The sequence below is a fragment of the Spinacia oleracea genome, chromosome 1 (genome assembly GCF_020520425.1).
Source record: "Spinacia oleracea cultivar Varoflay chromosome 1, BTI_SOV_V1, whole genome shotgun sequence".
Classification (NCBI taxonomy): Eukaryota; Viridiplantae; Streptophyta; class Magnoliopsida; order Caryophyllales; family Amaranthaceae; genus Spinacia; species Spinacia oleracea.
The window spans coordinates 62748953-62754970 of record NC_079487.1 but is presented as its reverse complement, the minus strand read 5'-3'; the positions used below and the strand labels follow the sequence as shown (position 1 = coordinate 62754970).

General features: G+C 32.2%; 1 long non-coding RNA gene across 1 annotated transcript; it reads right to left on the bottom strand.

The window, feature by feature from the left end:
• Positions 1-334: 334 nt before the first annotated feature.
• On the bottom strand, positions 335-5139 carry LOC130465906 (uncharacterized). The gene is made up of 3 exons (XR_008925924.1): positions 5023-5139; positions 3811-3974; positions 335-568 (listed from the first exon to the last, which is right to left on the bottom strand). It is a non-coding gene; the product is annotated as an uncharacterized lncRNA (long non-coding RNA).
• Positions 5140-6018: the final 879 nt, after the last annotated feature.

The following is a 6018-nucleotide window of genomic DNA, read 5'->3' as shown; positions in this document are numbered from 1 at the left end:
AAAATTTTGGACTTGTTGCAGCGTACATATATATGTACGCTGCAAAAGACTCAACTTTTTGCAGCGTACATTTATTTGTACGCTGCAACAAGTCTGAATTACTCAATTTTTTGCAGCGTACATTTATTTGTACGCTGCAACAAGTCTGAATTTTTGCGAAATTTTTTTCCCTTGTTGCAGCGTACAACATATATGTACGCTGCAAAAAAGCACTTTTGGCGGGAAAATTCTAATTTTGTTTAGGGATACCTAGAGTGCCTTGCACCAAATATAGAAACCTGTCAAAACAATAATAGAATAACGCAACCTGTATAACAAATATAAAAACAACAACTGGAGTTTTGTATACTATATATCCCAAAACCAAAGTGCACATATTACATTTAAATATATGTTCCAATTTCAACATAAACATACATTTTAATATAAAATTTATTCTATAACAACTAAACCAACTCGATCAAGCGCGCTAAAGCCAATAATAAATACTTGTTGGTAAAAAACTTAGCCCATTGCTCACGAACCACATCAAATTCCTCGCATAAGGCGCAATCCTCGGAGTGTAGACCTTTACAAAAACAGAAATTTAAATTAAACATTAGATTAAATACAAATTAAATATCACATTTTAACATTCAAGAAACTAATGACAATGTCCTAATAGTCTAAAATGAGTCCTTAGGTTCTTTAGTTCAAAGTTGGGAGCGAAAATGTCATTTTAGCCTAAATATGACCTATAACGACCCAATGAGCCTATAGGTGCATAAATAGATTGGAACGAGTCTTAGATCGTTAAAATTATGCATATTAAACATGTAATAAGTTTTAAATGAGTCCTTAGGTTCTTTATTTTAAAGTTGGGAGCGAAAATGCCTTATTTTAGCCTAGATATGACCTATAACGATCAAACAAGCATTAAATGGGTATAAGTAGATTAGAATAAGTCCTAGAAACTCAAAACTAAGCTTATTAATCATATAATAATTTAAAAATGAGTCCTTAGGTTCTTAAGTTCAAAGTTGGGAGCGAAAATGTCATTTTAGCCTAAATATGACCTAAAACGACACAATGAGCCTTAAATATGCATAAATGGATTGGAACGAGTCTTATAAAGTTAAAATTATGCATATTAAACATGTATTAAGTTTAAAATGCGTGCTTAGGTTCTTTATTTTAAAGTTAGGAGCGAAAATGCCTCATTTTAGCCTAAATATGACCTATAACTATCAAACAAGCATTAAATGTGCATAAACAGATTAGAATAAGTCTTAGAAACTTAAACTAAGCATATTTATCATATAATAAGTTTAAAATGAGTCATTAGGTTCTTAAGTTCAAAGTTGGGAGCGAAAATGTCATTTTAGCCTAAATATGACCTATAACGACACAATGAGCCTTAAATGTGCATAAATGGATTGGAATAAGTCCTAGAAAGTTAAAACTAGAATATAAAACATTTAGTAGGTTTAAAATGAGTCCTTAGGTTCTTTAGTTCATAGTTGGGAGCGAAAATGTCATTTTAGCCTAAATATGACCTACAACGACCTAATGAGCCTTAAAGGTGCATAAATAGATTGGAACGAGTCTTATAAAGTTAAAATTATGCATATTAAACATGTATTAAGTTTAAAATGAGTGCTTAGGTTCTTTATTTTAAAGTTAGGAGCGAAAATGCCTCATTTTAGCCTAAATATGACCTATAACTATCAAACAAGCATTAAATGGGTATAAGTAGATTAGAATAAGTCTTAGAAACTTAAAACTAAGCATATTTATCATATAATAAGTTTAAAATGAGTCATTAGGTTCTTAAGTTCAAAGTTGGGAGCGAAAATGTCATTTTAGCCTAAATATGACCTATAACGACACAATGAGCCTTAAATGTGCATAAATGGATTGGAATGAGTCCTAGAAAGTTAAAAATAAGCATATAAAACATTTAGTAAGTTTAAAATGAGTCCTTAGGTTCTTTGGTTCATAGTTGGGAGCGAAAATGTCATTTTAGCCTAAATATGACCTATAACGACACAATGAGCCTTAAATGTGCATAAATGGATTGGAATGAGTCCTAGAAAGTTAAAAATAAGCATATAAAACATTTAGTAAGTTTAAAATGAGTCCTTAGGTTCTTTGGTTCATAGTTGGGAGCGAAAATGTCATTTTAGCCTAAATATGTCCTATAACGACCAAACAAGCCTTAAATGTGTATAAGTAGTTAGATTAAGTCTTAGAAACTTAAAACTAAGCATATTAATCATGTAATAAGTTTAAAATAAGTCCTTAGGTTCTTTATTTTAAAGTTGGGATCGAAAATGCCTTATTTTATCCTAAATATGACCTATAACGATAAAACAAGCATTAAATGTGCATAAATAGATTAGAATAAGTCTTAGAAACTTAAAACTAAGCATATTTATCATATAATAAGTTTAAAATGAGTCATTAGGTTCTTAAGTTCAAAGTTGGGAGCGAAAATGTCATTTTAGCCTAAATATGACCTATAACGACACAATGAGCCTTAAATGTGCATAAATGGATTGGAATGAGTCCTAGAAAGTTAAAAATAATCATATGAATCATGTAATAAGTTTGAAATTAGTTTTTAAGTTCGTTAGATCAAAGTTGGGAGCGAAAATGTCATTTTAGCCTAAATATGACCTATAACGGCCAAAGAAGTCATGAATGTGCATAAATAGATTGGATTAAGTCTTGTAAAGTTAAAAGTAATCATATAAAACATTTAATATGTTTAAAATGAGTCCTAAGGTTCTTTATTTCATATTTGGGAGCAAAAAAGCCTCATTTTAGCCTAATATGACCTATAACGACCAAACAAGCCTTAAATTTGCATAAGTAGATTGGAATGAGTGTTAGAAAGTTAAAACTATTCATATTAAACATGTAATAAGTATAAAATGAGTCCTTAGGTTCTTTAGTTCAAAGTTGGGAGGGAAAATGCTTCATTTTAGCCTTAATATGACCTATAACGACCCAATAAGCCTTAAATGTGAATAAATAGAATGAAATGAGTCTTAGAAAGTTAAAACTAAGCATATTAATCATGTAAAGGGTTTAAAATGAGTCTTTAGGTTCTTTAGTTCAAGGTTAGGAGCGAAAATGTCTCATTTTAGCTTAAATATGATCTATAACGACCAAACAAGTCTCAAATGTGCATAATAGATAGGATTGAGTCTTGAAAAGCTAAAAATAATCATATGAATCATGTAATAAGTTTGAAATTAGTTTTTAAGTTCGTTAGATCAAAGTTGGGAGCGAAAATGTCATTTTAGCCTAAATATGACCTATAACGGCCAAAGAAGTCATGAATGTGCATAAATAGATTGGATTAAGTCTTGTAAAGTTAAAACTAATCATATAAAACATTTAATATGTTTAAAATGAGTCCTAAGGTTCTTTATTTCATATTTGGGTGCAAAAAAGCCTCATTTTAGCCTAATATGACCTATAACGACCAAACAAGCCTTAAATTTGCATAAGTAGATTGGAATAAGTGTTAGAAAGTTAAAACTATTCATATTAAACATGTAATAAGTGTAATACTCTGAGAAAATATGTAGCTTTTCCTATTTGGTTTATTGTTCACAAATCAGGATCTTTGGACAACAACAAATGCTTATTAATCCAAGAAGCTTTTCCTATTTGGTTAAAACCCACACATTATTCACAATCTTCAACTTTTGTGATAATCATAAATCATAATGGACAAGCACTGTAGAATAGAGGTAGTCTAGATGCCTGAAAAACCTATAGCCTGGATATCGAACCTCCTAGTTAGATGAAAGCTCATACCTGACCAGATGCGGCCAATCCATCAGTTAAAAGAGAGACAGCCAACCACACTTGCATACAGATTTGATGAGCAGCCATAGCTAGAGGACCTTGACGAGCAGCCATCGAGGTCCCAATCGTCATAGTTATCAAAACAGCCACAGTTCTTCCAATCAGAAATCCACCTGGAAAAAAGGTAAACATAAGGAAACAGACGGCAATCCAAACATGTACGAGTAACACTTTAAGTAGGTACAAACAATGGCCACTTAAGCAGACTAATTTAAGAAGTTTGTAATGGTGATTATTAAGTAGAAGGTTATTAAAATCAATGTGTTGGATAAAATTTCAGACTGTATTTTCTTTCTTATGCCAATCAAGAACATCAAAGATGAAAACTTTAAATGTGTGAAAATTATAAAGAAAGAACAGTTCAATAATCTAGAAGATGCAATCAAATAGCTTTCTTGCAAGTACTTAACTTTAACTGGGAGACAACTTGTTTGGAAATGATTGATCTAAAGTCCCTTTAACAATAAATGGTGGTAAAGGTGATGAGCTTATAAGAATTTTCGCAAGGAAATTCCATGTCAAAGTCCATAATAAGAATTTTGTATCTCAAGATGAGTTATTCATGGACAAGGAAGGTGGAGGGTATTTCAATACCCCAGGGGAAGACCCTTCTGTTCTTTTGCGTGTAAAAGAAGATCATGATGGTGCGGAGCCTTCTGGAAACTCAGTTGCAGCAATCAACCTTGTCAGGTTGGCCTCAATTTTTGAGAAGCAAAAAACCTAAGATGTATAGAAACGGGTGCACGTAGAGAATACATGCTTATAAAGGGAACCCGATATATAGAAAGGGTCATTCTCCTCTTTCTGGAGAATCAGATGACTTGAAAAATGAGAAAGCCAGAAAAGAAGACAAAGAAGGTGAAGAGATATACATGACTCCTATATAGAAAGGCTCATTGCTAGTGTGTTAAGTCAGTTGGGAGTGAGTTTGTTGGATACTGTTTGCAGTTGTTAGGTCAACATGGGCCATTGTTGACTTGAGCTGTGTATGGTCTGGTGTCAAAAAGTTAGCAACTTAATTAGTTCATATCTACTTAACAATCAGTATGTCATATAAGAATAACAAAAAACCTCAAACATCCACTAACCTCAATATAATACTGAAAACTATGTAAACCATGTAATAATACAAATCTTGAAGAAGAAAGAAGAGAAGCATACATTTAGCAGCACATTCAGAAACACATTCAGTACAGGAATGAGTTCCAACTCCAGCAGCATTTCCAACACCAGCTGTCTTATTTAATCATTAAAAATACCATCAATTTCTGAAACCTAATCTCGACGCCTCTCCATTTGCTTTGCTGGTGTTGAACAATGAAACCCAAATTATCACAAATCTATACTATTGTAGTGAAATTGCAAAGCTATATTCAATCCTGAGACATTAACATCTCAATGAAAGAAGAATTTTAGTAAAGATGGATTCAATTCTTCTAATAATATGAAGTGAACATCCTAATTCCCATCAAATGACAGTATTACTTGATAAACATGGTATTTCTCAGCTCTAATCGTTCCCTAACTAAAACTTTAAGTCTTATTTTATTTTAACTTCTTCAAAGAGATTAAAGGCAAAATGATGGTTAACAAAACTTAAATAGTTCATATCTGCCATAAATTACTATATCATACAAGATTACTAAAACCTCTAACAATCAGCAAATCCAACTTCAATCAACACTAAAAATTATGTAAATCTTAAAGAAGAAATAAGAGAAGCATACCGATGCCTATACTTAAAGAGCAGTAGCATAACCAAAAAGAATCAACCTCAACCCATATCCCAAAATCTAAGTGCAGAGTTTGCGGATGAAATCCTGATAATTAAGCGTCCTCAAATCCCTAATTCTGAACGAAAGAGGAAAAAAGGAAACCCTAGCTTAGTAGATCGTTCCCTCTTTCGATTAAAAAATAAAATGGAGCCAAAACCCTAAAATTTGGGGGAAAATAGTTAATTCAAATTTACAAAAATTGAATAAGCCGAATCTTAAATTGAATAGAGATATATACCTCCGTAGTGCATAAATTCACTTAAATTTGAAGAAAAACGGGCGGTGGTGGTGGTGGTGAGAAACGCGATTGGTGAGAAACGGTGGTAGTTGAACCCAATTGGATCTCCATCGGAAGGTGGTGAGACGGTGGTGAACGCGGCAG